The sequence below is a fragment of the Ovis aries genome, chromosome 17 (assembly GCF_016772045.2).
Source record: "Ovis aries strain OAR_USU_Benz2616 breed Rambouillet chromosome 17, ARS-UI_Ramb_v3.0, whole genome shotgun sequence".
Classification (NCBI taxonomy): domain Eukaryota; kingdom Metazoa; phylum Chordata; class Mammalia; order Artiodactyla; family Bovidae; genus Ovis; species Ovis aries.
The window spans coordinates 68,977,125-68,992,873 of record NC_056070.1 but is presented as its reverse complement, the minus strand read 5'-3'; the positions used below and the strand labels follow the sequence as shown (position 1 = coordinate 68,992,873).

General features: G+C 42.1%; 1 protein-coding gene across 11 annotated transcripts in view; it reads right to left on the bottom strand.

Moving 5' to 3' along the window:
- MTMR3 (myotubularin related protein 3) overlaps nucleotides 1-14,646 on the bottom strand; it is a 129,678-nt gene extending 115,032 nt beyond the window's left edge. For 7 of the 11 annotated variants that reach the window (XR_009597059.1, XM_027956748.2, XM_027956754.2 and 4 more), the window contains exon 1: nucleotides 11,801-11,982. The gene's annotated coding sequence lies outside the window, so the exon portion shown is untranslated. Of the gene's footprint in view, nucleotides 1-9,135; nucleotides 9,211-11,438; nucleotides 11,535-11,800; nucleotides 11,983-14,542 lie in introns of those variants that run through there. The other 4 variants (XM_027956751.3, XM_060401308.1, XM_027956749.2 and 1 more) reach the window with 3 other exon arrangements.
- Nucleotides 14,647-15,749: the final 1,103 nt, after the last annotated feature.

Below are 15,749 nucleotides of genomic sequence, written 5' to 3'. Positions count from 1 at the left end.
CCCATCTCACTCAAATTTAATTATCACTCATTTGAAAATTTCTTCTCCTTGGCCTCCACTATGCCTCATTAACCTAATTTTAACAGCTTTTAAAAAATTTGATCTTCTCCCACTCCCCTAAATGTGATCTCAATCTTTGGCTCTTCTAGGTTCAAGATCTCATCCAGATAAGGCCTACCTTTCTTCCTGCCTCAAATTCTTATCTCTGAGCTCCTGTGAGACATTTTTACTTGTATATTCCCTGGTCTCAACGTTAAATGTATGAAGGGTTTCATTTCAGTCCTTTTCCAAACTCCCCGTCCCATTTCTACATTTTTGTACCATCACTAGTCTCTGAGGCCCAAAACCCACCAACGCTGATTCCCTGCCACTAAATTTCCCATTCAACCAGTTCACAAGTATATGTGCATTTCCTTCAGGCTGTCAACTAAGAATGCTTAAATTAGCAAACTAAATCACCACCCTGCCACCACCTTAATTCAGGTCCTTACTACCTAATTCTGAGTACAGGACAGATTTTTCACTGATTTCCAATCTTTGCCTGTTCCCAATTACACACACTGCCACAGGACATCTCTTCCCTGCAAGGGCTCAGTACAGAGAGTAAAAGAAATTTCAAGTACTTTAACATTTTATTTCAATTTTTAGCACTTTACAAACTTATTTTGAATCTTCTATTCTGTGCTAGCAAAACTAAAACTATTTCCCAAACATAGCTCTATGTGCCTTACCTAAGTAAAGCTTGAACTCCTCCTAGCTTCTACTATGCAACTTTAACATGTTAGCTGTTTTATACGGCAAAACTACCCAGCTCAGCACCTCTTACATAGCACCCAATTTTGAACGAACCTAAGTGAACAGACCAGGCCTGAGAAAGTTATAAATATACATACTGGTTTAGCATCAATATTTATTGCATGCAGTTCTAGTCCCCCAAAATTTACTCTGCAGAATTATTTCTATACAAATTACCCTACAGCTGTTCAAAAGGATAAAGTACAAGAATATCCATCAGAGACAGCACTTTTTGTAATACAGGGAAAAAGTAACCCCCCCCCCGCACCCCGCAAAAAAAACGAAATCCCCAGATGTCCATCAGTAAAGGTCTGGGTAAATAACTGTCCTGTGTCTATAAGAAGTTCAAAAAAACTACAGTCCTTAAAAACAGGTAAATATTTTGCAATAGGGTAAGATGTTTATAAAAACATTATTGAGAAAAAAATTGTAGATCAGCCATGTACAGCTTGATCATATTAAAGGCAAATTTTAAGATCTATATATTAATCGAAAACAAACAATATGGGACTAAAATTACATCCTATTCATACAACTGGGTACTACATAGCTATTAAGCAAACACACATATATTAACATAGATAAATTTCAAGCTTTTTCAAACAGCAGAATATATACACTAAGGTACTATATGCATTTGAAACACATTAATACTACATGTCAAACACACAGACATCTTTAGGAATAAAACAGCACAGCATGGCCTAAAATGGTAAAACCACCTCTGGATAATGGAAATAGGATTTAAGATGAATGCAGGAAGGACTCCAACTATGTAATATTTTGCTTTTTAAAAACAAATATAAATACCTCTTTGAGGCAAATTTTACAAGACATCAACATCTATTAAATCTAAATCTTTTAAATTAGGCCCTTGGTGTCTGTTAAATTATTCTCCATATTCTGAATTTTTGAAATATTTAAATTTTCTTTTAAAAAAGAAAGCCAAGATTGTGGGATTTGGGAACAGAAAAATGGGCTTAATCAACTTTTAAATAAACCTATATATCTTTAGTATAAAATTTTAAACTAAAAAAGCCTATAAATTTATATTAGTACCTACCTTTATTACTTTGATTGCCCTTGAACTTTAATCTTATTTTTTAAAAGAATAAAGGGCAGACAGTTAATAATGTTCTACCCCAGAAATCTTACATTCTGAATGATACATCATCTGTCTATACAAAAACTGAAGTTACTATAATGTTCAATAAACAGCAAAAGCTGAATAGGCTTTTCCTAATCACTTAAACTCTGGATATATTACATAGATCTCCCTAGAATATCAACAAATGAATGAGTAAATAAACTTACAGTGGCTCAACTCCCAGCCATACACATTAACACCAAAACCCCAACTGTCAAAATAAAAGTCATTTATCTAAGTATCTTCCAGTTCAAATTACATGTGCAAAATCAGTATCACATCTGAGTTGCTGTAATTCTATTTGATTTTTTTTTCCCCATTTTTAAATACACACAGGGCTACAGTTCTTACTCCACATGGCAAGTCAGCAGGAAAACCAGGAATTCTGGACGAGTCCTGTGTTTAAGCTCACAGTATCTGACTTTTCAAGATATCATTCGTAATTCTCAACCAGCTCATTAGGAAGGGAAATATCAGGTGGAGGTCTTGTGTTTAACTGTGACCAAAGCCCAGACTGCCTCAGTGTCACAGTGGAATTTACAGTAAGAAAGTTCAAATCAGCTTGCCTGCCCCATTTTCCCATACTGCTTCCTACAGCTGCCACTCTTAGGAACTGGAGTCAATTAATGTTCTTTTTTGGGGGGAGGGTCACACCCCATGGCACGCAGAACCTCCTCACCATACCCCCTTCAGTGGAAGTGTGGAGTCTCAACCACTGGACCACTAAGGAAGTCCACAACCCATGTTTTTAATGCTGACTGATTTAGATCTTCATAAGCCAGCCAATGAAAACTAAGGACATTAAAATGTACTTTAAAATAGCACGTTTTCCCTAATTATAAGAGAAACAAAAAAAAAAGTAACACGTGTTCATTACAGAAAACTGGAAAACGACAGAATAATATGAGGCAGAAAATGGTCACTATTCCAGCCAGAAACTAATCACTATTAGTACTTCCATTCTTGTCTTTATAGAGTCTCTCTTATGTATGAAAGTATATTAGAAAAAAAAAAGAAAGTATATTAGTTCACTTAGGAAACATGATTTTAAGTTCAGCGGATCAAAGGGGCAATAACAGACTAGCTTCTTCAGAAGACTAATTTTTTTCAGCCTTTTTCGGAATAAACCAAAACCACAGGTACAGGGAACTGGAGAGAATAAGTGTCAGCAATTATATTTGCTCCTTTTCATTCATGCTATGGCAAACCCTGCAGTCCATGTTTGAAGAACCATTATACACCCAAAAACTGAGTATGTTTCCTTTTCAAATAGCAAGCTACTATATAAATACAGATACATACATACACACACACACACACACACACACACACACACACACACACACACGTCTTGCCAGTAGGAGGAACCCACACAATGAAAGGAATTACATCAAGACTTGTCACCATGCATCTATCCTGAAGAGAAAGAAAGAGGATATCTGAAAGGCTGATATAAAATTAATGACCTCTCCCCCAGAAATGTTTTCTGTACACATCAGATGAAGGAACAATCTAACTGCAGAAAGTGATGTGTTGGTTTCACAAGACTATAGTTTATTAACATGTGTAAATATATAGGTAAGAGTTTAAAGAGTCCATAAAATTGATAGCTTCCTTTATACCAGGCAGTACATTAAGTGCTGAGGAGTGAAGGAGAACACCCATCAGTACCTACTTCTGCAGGCTTCCTAGGTGGCTCAGCGGTAAAGAATCCACCTGCCAATGCGGGAGACGAGGGTTCCATCCCCGGGTGGGGAAGATCCCTTAGAGGAGGAAATGGCAACCCACTCCAGTATTTTTGCCTGGAAAATCCCATGGACAGAAAAGCCTGGCAGGCTACAGTCCACAGGGTCGCAAAAGAGTCGGACATGAGTTAACGACTACATACCACCTACTTCTTCAGGCTTACAGTCTTCAAACATGATGTCAAACACTGCTTTGAGGCATGTGGCCTCAAAGGAGTCACAATATCCGTGATTAAATGATGCTCTCAAACCCTAATGAGGATCTAAGATGTCTGTGACAACAGACATCATGCTTGTAAATCATGCTACCTAAGGTAAAAAGGAATACCTGGCCTCTTCCCCAAAATACTATATATAGCAATCACCTTCAATATAAATTATCTTTTAACTGGCAAAAAAAACTTCTTTTAACTAGCAAAAAGCAAGCACAAGTTGCCCTTTTCACAATCTTGAAGACTTCAATATCGTCTTTCTCCGATAATGACCAATCCATATAAAATTACTGAAATTAAACTCCCCATGATAGGAAGAGAGAGGGAGACTCATTTTTGTAGGGGAAAGGCACCATTTCCAGATTTCATAACTAAGCAGCAGGGAGGAGAGGGGCAAATCAAAAGTAACTTATGAACTTAACCACGAAGAATTCTGCCCAATGTCACAGGGCAGCCTGGACGAGGGGAGTGTGGGTGAGAGCGGGCATGCGTATGAACGGCTGGGTCACTTGGCTGTGCACCTGAAACCACCACAACATTGTTAATCGGCTCTATTCCAACATAAAATTAGAAGTTTAAATTTTTTGAAAACAGGAACATATTCAAACTTTAAGAAAAAAGTCACCTTTTAATCCAGGACTCAGAAAATTTTGGCCCAAGAAAGCATTTAAGTTACTGACTCAGGCTCTTCCAAATGGAGTTAAAGAGTGACAGGTTAATTGTGGTATTTTGCAAGCAAAGGAAAGCTAGTACGTACCAATTATTCATCTTTTTCAGTCTCCAAGACCTAAGCTCTTAGAAAACAAAAATGTTACAACCAAACTGCTTTCCATAAAGCAGAGACTTTTTAAAATATACTCTACACAGTCTCAGTTCATCTCTAAGAGAAGTAGACTACTTACTTAGACTGCTTCCTAGCCCACGACTGCTGCTGCTGCTGCTAAGTCGCTTCAGTCGTGTCTATGTGACCCCATAGACGGCAGCCCACCAGGCTCCCTCGTCTCTGGGATTCTCCAGGCAAGAACACTGGAGTGGGTTACCATTTCCTTCTCCAGTGCATGAAAGTGAAAGTGAAGTCGCTCAGTCATGTCCGACACTGTGCAACCCCATGGTCTGCAGCCCACCAGGCTCCTCCGTCCCTGGGATTTTCCAGGCAAGAGTACTGGAGTGGGGTGCCATGGCCTTCTCTGATCCCATTGATTGGCCCTTTTCAAATCAAGCGCCTCAACTGGTGCTTTCTGAGCAAGGTTCATGTTTGCCCTTATTGCAGACGTGGCTCAATAGCATGGGACACTCTGAAGACTATCCTAATCCAACTAGGCTGGACCACCTGCAGAACTAGTGGAAAAGCTCTGAAACAGTCAACCATAAAAGCCCAACATTACATCTTAAGTGTCTAAAGCAGTTACATCCAAAGCAGAACACAGTACACCCAAGGAGCACCCAAGATGCTCCGCTGCAGTAAAGGAGAAAGATATCTGAACTTTAATTCTCATCCTTGTTAATTTTTTTCTCTATATTTTATAAGACACAATAACCAGTTACTATACATATTATTTGTAAAGTAAATAGTTAAGGATTGAGGATTAACACGCAATAATTTTTAAGTAATCTCTATCATTGCCCTTCCATTTTCACCTGCCCCTTCCACAGCTAAGCTGTAGAGAGTAAGGGCTGATGATGAAAAAAGGACAAAGGAAATTTCCAAACTATTTTAAATTCCCACCAAGCTGCTGCTAAGTCACTTCAGTCGTGTCCGACTCTGTGCGACCCCACAGACGGCAGCCCACCAGGCTCCCCCGTCCTTAGGATTCTCCAGGCAAGAACACTGGAGTGGGTTGCCACTCCTTCTCCAACACATGAAAGTGAAAAGTGAAAGTGAAGTCGCTCAGTCGTGTCTGACTCTTAGGGACCCCATGGACTGCAGCCCACCAGGCTCCTCTGTCCATGGATTTTCCAGGCAAGTTAAAAGGTAGTAAATCACTAGAAAGAATATTTGGAATCGGACAATGATATTACTGTTGCTGAGACTTTAAAATAGCACCCTATTTAGAGGATACCCTGAGTATTTTGAAATTTTAAAAACAACCCTTTGCCAGGTAACCCTACTTTTAGGAATTTAGCCTGAGAAAACAGCAGCATAATTGTCTTTTTAAAAGCTCAAACGAGACACTTCCCTGGCAATACAGTGGTTAGGGCTACTCACTTCCACTGAGGAGAACATGGGTTTGATCCCTGGTCAGGGAACTAAGACTCTTCAAGCCATCTGGTACAGCAAAAAAAAAAAAAAAAACCAAAGGAGTTCATCACAGCTCTGTTTTATGATTTTATGAGGGAAAACTGAAATGTCCGTTAACAGGGAATTGCTGTAAACCACGCTGCACCCATATCACAGAATACTAAACACCCATTAAAGGAACATCAACTTGACATGGGAAGTTGCTCTTAAGTATTTCAGTAGATAAGTAAAAAAGACAAACACCAAACATCACATCTAAATGGGATGAGGGATCAGCTCTACTTTCCTTCATTCTCCTACATTATCTCCATTTTTTTTGTAGGTTTCACACACACTCATACAAATATGTACTGTAGCTTTCATAATCAGAAATAAAAACTTCATTTTGAAATTTAAAATGAAATTAAATTAAAGCTCCTTAATTATTGCCCTGTAGACTTCTAAAACTTTAAACACACTACTTTGCCCCATGTGGTTTGTGGAATCAGTCTAAATACTTTACAATTACAAATTTGTTTTATCTTATAGAAACATGATAGGCATGAACTAAAAAATAAGAATGACCCTATTTCAAGTAAACCATCCTGTCTTTCTACCAATTCTTTCAAATGTTAGGATTTATCAATATACTTATAACTCCTTACATTTGCCAGATTATCAGTCTATGAATATTTCAGAGAAATAAATTTATGTATCTTCTGCAACTAAATTACAGAAGCATTAGCTAAAGAAAATAAATTTAGAACATAAGTGAAATCAGGAAAGCTTTCTACTATCTCTCATAATAAAATCATTCTAAACATTATATGAAGAAACAAACAGGCATGTAACAGATCTAGGTCTGGACATACAACCAACATGATGCTCCATGCAATAATGCACGCCACGAGACGACATCTTTGTAGTTACCAGACAGTCCATTTAAGGGAAAGGAGTTAGAATATTAGCATAAGTTTGTCTTAACTATGTTCATTAAGTCAACAATTTATAACAGAGCTATGAGGTATGTTGTGGATTCGCAGGTGGCTTAGAGGTAAAGAATCCGCCTGCCAAGCAGGGGATGTGGATTTGATCCCTGGGTCGGAAAGATCCCCTGGAGGAGGAAACAGCAACCCACTTCACTATTCCTGCCTTGAAAAATCTCACAAAGGAGCCTGGTGGGCTACAGCCCAGAGGGTCGCAGATTCGGATGTAACTGCGTGTGCTAGCTCAAACACAAACACACACACAGTATTTCACCCTTAACAAAACAGCTTTAAATTTAACCAAACCTCATAATTTTCTTGTGACTTTTCATTTATGTCTCACTATTTTTATAGTCATCCTAACTGCAAAGCTCGGGTACCCGGTACCGTGTCCCTGAGCAACTGCTTCCAAGTTTTACAACTCAAGAAAAAATACATTTGGGAATTTCCTGGCGATCCAGTGATTAGGATTCTGCGCTTTCATTGCAGGGGTCCGGTTCAATCCCTGGTCTGGAAACTAAGATCCCAAAAGCTGCACAGAGCGGGGTGGGGGGTGGGGGGACTGTAATTATAAAATTACATTTTATGTGGCAACAGTACACATATAGTAACAGAAGTAACGTATAATAAATTTTCCCAAATCAGTTGTTCATTTTACCATTTTCTATGTGCTAATTCTTTTTTTAGAAATCACCACATTGATTTCATTAAACACAGCCCTAAAACATTACACAGAATGTGCTAAACTCCCTGACCCTATCACTTTCCAACATAAAAAGATGGGTGAAATCCAGCAAATGTACTCTAAAGGCAAGTGAAGTGAAGTGAAAGTCGCTCAGTCATGTCCGACTCTTTTCAACCCCATGGACTATACCGTCCATGGAATTCTCCACTGGAGTGGGTAGCCTTTCCCTTCTCCAGGGGATCTTCCCAACGCAGGGATCGAACCCAGGTCTCTCGCACTGCAGGCAGATTTTTTACCAGCTGAGCCACAAGGGAAGCCCAGGAATACTGGAGTGGGCAGCCTGCAAACCTTGGCACAAACTTAAGACATCTCAGATCCCTCTGCAGTTTCTTGAAACACTGATCATTCCTACTGGCAGACTGGATGCAAGTGCTGCTAAAAGGTTTCTCCAAGCAAGAGTACAGAACAGAAATCTTTTCCGTGGCTTTCCTAGTGAAATTACTAAAGTCGGCACTTGACAGCAGACACCAGATTTACCACTGCTCCACAAGTCAACTCTTCCAGGGAAACAGGATTCTAATACAACAGGGCTCCATCATCACCCACTGACATTTAGACTGCTTTTCATATACACCATTCCATTTCATCCTCACTGTACTAATGAGGGACCTGAAGCTCAGAAGGCTTATGCGGTTTGCCAGAAACACAGCTAATGAGCACAACCCAGACTTGAACTCAGGACTTACTAGTCACCCACTGTCATGCTACAGCAGTTTTCTCTTTAAATGTCTGATACGAACTTGAAAGTTACATTATGGTTCTAGATGCAAAAGTGAAGATAAAAGCACAAAATTAAAATGAAAAATAACAATGTCAGCAATTCTGGTAGCTTCTAAAATTGGGAATCTTGGTTCAACTGGGTATGGATTTGATCTCATTTTCAGTTTCACTGATTATAAAACTACATATAAATTCAGCATAGAAAATTACAGAATTGGGTGATCTGTAACAAACAACTGACCACAGAAATTACACAAACTTGCACCAAACCATTCTTAATCTTGTGGCTTCACACTCAGTTATGAAGTTCTCTATGTGAAATCCGTTTTGATTTCAACACTAAGTGAATTACAACAGCATAAGCATGTTGTTTCTGCTTAACACTTGCAACATGCATGCAATTTCCAGAGCACTTTTGGACAATGTCTATAATCCATAAGTCAAAAGCAGAATCCAAAACGGAAGGTTCATCTACCTATATGAGATTAATACTAAATAACAATTACAAATTAATAAAGACTTGCAAAATCAGGCTGGAGAAACTACTTTAGGTCAATAATTACAAACCTTTTAATTTTACGGATAAGAAAATGGAGGTCTAGAGAAGTGACATTCCCAGCAGCAGTCAATTAACACCACAACCTAAAAATAAAAAACCAAGGCCGATTTAAGACCCCAAAACTAGGGACAGGATAGTGTCCAATGACAGTCTTTAGAAAACAGAATCTCTTAGGCAAACCACAAGGACTAAAAATCTGACTCTTTAACTCAATGCAAATTATCAAATAGCTTTTAATAACAAACACTGTTATCAACCACCAAAACGGTTCTTTTTCCCACCTCAATACTATCCATTTACTCAACAAATACCTGAGGGCATAATATATGCTGAGAACTATGCTAACTACTCCAGATACCAAAGAGCAAAACATACAAGGCCTCTGGCTCTCGTAGTGGACAGCTGGGTGTGCTTCTCTAACAGTGCGACACTATGATTTAACAGGATGTTGACCAAACTCCTTCACTGCTCTCTACAGTATTTTCTTCCAACTCTTCCAAACTTATAACAAACCTTACCACACCCCCTCTGAAATATGAATACTTCCTCTGGTAACTCAGCACTCCACTTTACCGACTGAAAGCATTAACCAGAACTACCTCAGACTTTAGAGCTGACTTCTCCACTCCTCTTAGCCTTAGGCGTATTTCAAGAACTTTTCACAATCCACAGTACACCTTCCTGGTTCACAACCCTAGTCTCAAATGACTGCTAATTCACCAGCCCTACCCCCACTTTACTAGAAACCTGAATCAGAGAGTTTAGGTGCAACAGTGATGTTGGAAAGCAGCTTCAGTGGAGCTCTTTGTGGCCCACAAGCAGACTTTCTGCCTCTGCCTCTCTGCTTCTGTCCTCTGGATTGCTCATTATATCTCTGGATATACCTCTAATTTTATGAAGCATGTACCTGAAGATGTGCATAAATAATTTTTGGCAATCGATCTGCTTCCCATACCTAAATCCACTGTATTTTAAGAGATGCTCAGGCTCCACTCTTTTCCATACCTCTCAAATTGTATAAACAGTTAAAAACACTCTCAGGAGTTATAATTACTGGAAATCCTTTGGAATACCAGAGGTGACTTAAAGCAGACATTCACAAACCTGGCTGACTAGAATCACTCAGGAAGCTTTGTAAGGCTCAGAGATTTGTATTCACCAGGTCCCACATGAGGCCTGGAATAAGCATTTCAGGCAGTCTGTACTATTTCTGACAACTGGTATTTAATTAGTTAACCACCAAACTAAAAAACCTGGTTTACAAACTGGGAAAACTTGGGTTCTCTTATGGCTTGCTATTAACTACAAGTGGGGCTGCAGAAGCATACTGGTCACATGAACAGCTCTGGGCCACCTGAAAATAAGGGAGTTAATTAGAGCTGAAAGCAGCCTTCATAAGGAGCCAATCTACAATTCTAGAACCCTCCAAATTTAGTTAAATATCACAAACTGTACTGGGTTTACTCCAAACAGTGTCATTCTCTAAGCTCTTCTTCCCACCCAAGTCACAAGCCTTAGAAGGGAAGACTCTGCTTGACACCAACACACGCTGGCATCCCTCACCTGGTCGCCGAGCAAAGCCCTACTGGAACAGCCTTGGATGTGAAAGAGGGAGGTCCCCCAACACCTCTACACCTATAAATCCCAACTATTTTATACTAAAAACAAAAATCATCCCGCATAATTCAGCGCAGGCCTTGATGGCACCATCGCCCACATTGTGAGAAACGAAGGTGAAGTTCAACTGGAAGAGCAAGCCCACTTTTTTTTCCCTCACTGTGGGGAACAAAAAAAAAAGCAGACACTGTCATACAACAAAGTGTCTGTCAAGATACTGAAACAGGTAAGAATTTAGGCCTCAGTCTGGAGACACCACCTGGATATCATTACCCCCCATAGCAGCTCCTGGGAAAACTCACAAGTAAGGTTATCAGACCCCAGAGGAGTTTATTAAAATGGCCATAAAACGTACCCTTACTATTTTGAGGCAAGTTTTCCAGCCCAAAGTACAACCAACAATACTATCCCAGGGGTCCTAAGCGGCAGGATTTTTCACCTGAGAAATCACTCTAACCTTTCGTGAGGCAGTCTCACCAGTGCTGAGTTTTCTCAAGCACCTCCGAGCCATCCTTCCCACCCCAGGACTACCAGCTCAGGAGGACGCCCTGCTCCACAGCCGGGCGGCCACTCCTCCTTCCCACAAGTCCCGGGCCCGCTGCGCTCGCCCCGGGGGCTCCGCGGCCCCCAACCTCCGGCCTCCCGCCACAGAGGACGCCCACGGGGCCGGTCGGGGTGAGGGCCGCACGCTCACCTCCTGGAAGTCCGCGGGCATCTCCCCGGACGCTACCGGGGAGCGCCTCACAGCCCTCGTCCCCGTGGGCCCTTCCCCACCGGGTCCGGAAAAGCCGCCCCGGCCGGACCCCGCCTCCCCTGCGCCGAGGGTCCGGGCCGGGCCCCGCCGCGGCGCTCCCGCTCCCCGTGCCTCCCTCTGGCGGCCGCGGCCGCCGTCCGGGCCACCCTCCTCGGGCCACGCACGCCGTCCCCAGCCCCCCGCGGGTCGCCGCCTCCTCAGAGGGTGACAGCCGCGGCGCCGGGGCCGAGGACGGCCCCTCCTCCAGCTCCTCCTCACCCCCGGAGTAGACGGGGCGGGGGGGTGGGGGTGGGCTTCCTTACCGGGCTGCAGAACATGGCGAGGCCCGTCTCGGCACGGCCTCCGCCACCCCTCGAGGCGCCCAGCCCGGGCTGGCGGGGGGCAGCGCCTGGGCCGCTGGAGCGTCTCGACCGGCTGCGCCTCCGCCACCGCCTTCTCACAACCACAACAACATGGCGGCACCAGCCACACAGAGCGCGCTCCCGACGCCGAGCCGGGCCGCGAGCGGGGACGCGCGCGCACGCTCCGGCCCTCTGCCGGCGGTCGGAGCAAGGGGCGTGGCCTGGGGCGGTAGGCACGCCCCGGTGGTGGGCGGGGCTGCAGATCAGCCGAACGCCGGCAGCTGGGACGCTCCAGCTGGAAAAGAGAGAAACAGGATCTGCGAATGGGCGAGGAAGTCAACCTTTGGGCGAGGCATCTTTTCCTAGCTCTACGGCCAGGGGCAAGGCAATGCTCGAACAATGGTAGTATCTTTCACCTGTAATTGTGCTCAGAATAAAACTAATTTAAAAAGGGAACCCTCCTACACTGTTGGTGGGAATGCAAACTAGTACAGCCACTATGGAGAACAGTGTGGAGATTCCTTAAAAAATTGCAAATAGACCTACCTTATGACCCAGCAATCCCACTTCTGGGCATACACACCGAGGAAACCAGAACTGAAAGAGACACATGTACCCCAATGTTCATCGCAGCACTGTTTATTATAGCCAGGACATGGAAACAACCTAGATGTCCATCAGCAGATGAATGGATAAGAAAGCTGTGGTACATCTACACAATGGAGTATTACTCAGCCGTTAAAAAGAATTCGTTTGAATCAGTTCTGATGAGATGGATGAAACTGGAGCCGATTATACAGCGTGAAGTAAGCCAGAAAGAAAAACACCAATACAGTATACTAACATATATATGGAATTTAGGAAGATGGCAATGACGACCCTGTATGCAAGACAGGGAAAGAGACACAGATGTGTATAATGGACTTTTGGACTCAGAGGGAGAGGGAGAGGGTGGGATGATTTGGGAGAATGACATTCTAACATGTATACTATCATGTAAGAATTGAATCGCCAGTCTATGTCTGACGCAGGATGCAGCATGCTTGGGGCTGGTGCATGGGGATGACCCAGAGAGATGTTATGGGGAGGGAGGTGGGAGGGGGTTCATGTTTGGGAACGCATGTAAGAATTAAAGACTGTAAAATTTAAAAAATAAAAAACTAAAAAAAAAAAACTAATTTAATATAATGCAAGTAAATATAGCGTGCTCAAGGTTCTACTCAAAATACAATTTCACACTGCTTCCACCAAAGCTCAGGTAAAAGAAGTCTTTTCAAACAAGCAAGCAAAAAAACAAAAATTTGTAACGTGTTCAGTTCAGTCGCTCAGTCCTGTCCGACTCTTCGCATACACAATAGCTTGTAGAACAAATCTATAGACCAGGACCGAGTTCCCTCAGGCCCTGACAGATGCACCTGTAAGATAAGCATTTTAACGTTTTGTCTTTGACTTTTCTGGAAAATGGCTGAATCAGTCAAATGAAATCTATCCTTGCATCTGTTGTAGTGTTTTTATCCACAGCACTCTGCAATTATTTATCCTTTTTTTTTTTAGTGTTTGTTGTCTTTCTATCCCATTGTTAAGTAAAAGCTATTTGAAGATAAGGGTCTTTGGTTTGTTCATCACTTTATCCCCTGCACCTAGAACTGCTCATGACAAATAGCTATTAATCAAGAAGATTTCCCGCTAATTTCAATACAACACATCCAATTTAATCTTCACAGCTTAATTGGGTAGATACTGTCATTATCACCATTTTACAGCTGAAGAAATTGCAGTCTAGGATAAGATACACTAAAATTTTTTTTAAAAGCAAACCCAATCCTACTGATAACAAAAACTCCTCTCCCCACCAAGCTGTACTGCCAACTTTGTGGCATCATTGCCTGAAATAAAATCCCAGGTAAGAAATTACATTAGAGTTCAAAGTTAGGAAAGGCTTTGCTTTACTCCGTCAGCTGAAAAAAGAAAAAAATTTGCACAACCTAAAAACTGAGAATTATGTTTCATTTGGCCAACATACGGAGGACTTAAGCCCGAGAGTCAACCTCTGATAGTTCTGAGGGACTGTTCTAAAGAGGTAAGGGAGAAGCCGAATATATAGGAATTTTTACACCAGAAATCAGGTAGTGAGAACATCGTAAGATCACTGTTAATTTAAGAAAAAAGCAGACATCTCAAGTTAATGAATTTAGCACTTTTTTATGTATAGGAAGATGCAAGCCGTCTGGACTCATTGAAATCATTCCTTCAAAATGCACCATAACTTTTGGCGCTAGTATTGTAGATTTTGCACCCTGAATCCCATCAAGGTGCAGCTTAGGGGAGGCAGCTGCCAATTGTTGATGGCTAGATGGTCACAATATCCCTTGTTACTGATATAGCAGGATATTCTCTGCCTACAAGATTCAGACACAGGTGCCCTTCATTTCTAAATAATTAGTATTAGGCAGATGATCCTGTATCTTTTTACCTCGGCTTTTAGAAAACCCAATGCTAATTGTGAAGTTCAATGATGGTCTACTGTTGGCCCCTCAAATCCATGTATTAATAGTGACTTTTCCTCCTGCCTCAACTCTGCAATTTTACTTCTATTTCTTCTATCCAGTTTTCCCTTTCCTGTTATATGAGTATATAGCCTTTAAGGAATGAGAGAGGAAATAGTAAATACTAATGAACAAACAAAAAAAATGCTTTTCCTACCTGTTTCTCCTGTTGTCCAATAAAATAAGATTCCCATCAAGTTCATTCCTCGGGAGCATACGTTTTGCTACCTAGGCCTCTCTGCTCAGGCCAAGACTGAAGGTTCGGGTTCTACAGCTGGTGTCCTCTTATTGGATGGAAACTAGCACCTGACTCCAGGACGGCCCACCCATAGGCTGGCTAACTCCCCGTGAGGTGGCTCGTGGCAGATATTCAGCCAATAGAGTGTTAGCATTCACTCAGCCGCTCTCACAGTCACCAAGAATCCGGAAGTAGAGGGCCAACATTTGGCATAACACGTGAACCAGTTTTTCGGCAAGAGTATCGCCGTGTGCCGCCTGGCGTGCTTCAGTCCATGGGCACTAAGTCCATGTCGCTAAGAGTCGGACACGACTGAGCGACTTCACTTTCACTTTTCACTTTCATGCATTGGAGAAGGAAATGGCCACCCACTCCAGTGTTCTTGCCTGGAGAATCCCAGGGACGGGGGAGCCTGGTGGGCTGCCCGTCTATGGAGTCGCACCGAGTCGGACACGACTGAGGCGACTTAGCAGCAGCAGCAGCAGCAGCAGCAGCAAGGAATTCTCAACTAGTCTATAGGACGTAGGAGAAATGTGTGCACTTTGAGTCACTATTTGCGTGTCCTCATTCTCATGGATTGAACCTTAAGATGTGCTCATGCTATACGAATGCTTGACATGTAGATCTAATGTGATCTTAGCAGAGCTGTGACCAGGTATTGTTATGCTCCCTTTTTACTCATGAGGAGGTATAAATCAGGATTTGAACTCCGACGATTTGATTCTAGAGTGTGCTTTTAAACTCCATTCTTCACCTGATTCCCACTACCACCCACCTTCTTACTATTAAGGCAGCAGGCCTTAGTAAATTGTCTCCAAATAAAAAAGAGAAAACCGCTGTGTGGCCTGGAAAAAACAAGTAGAGCCTAAGAAGAAACAATGGAAAGGAAGCTGCTCAGAGTCTAAGGACTTAACATTTGAATCTTGGTGCATCTGTATACGTGTTTCTAGCTTCCTTTTTCTCTGCCTCGGTTTTCTCATCAGCTCCACCAGGTCCCAATCATCACTTTGCTCACCTCACTTGGTGTGTAAGGATTCTTTAAAGTAATCACTTTGAAAACTTTGTAACTTATGAAAACCCAAACAAATGGGTGGGATTTACTGTGGGCTTCAGCTGATAATACTTT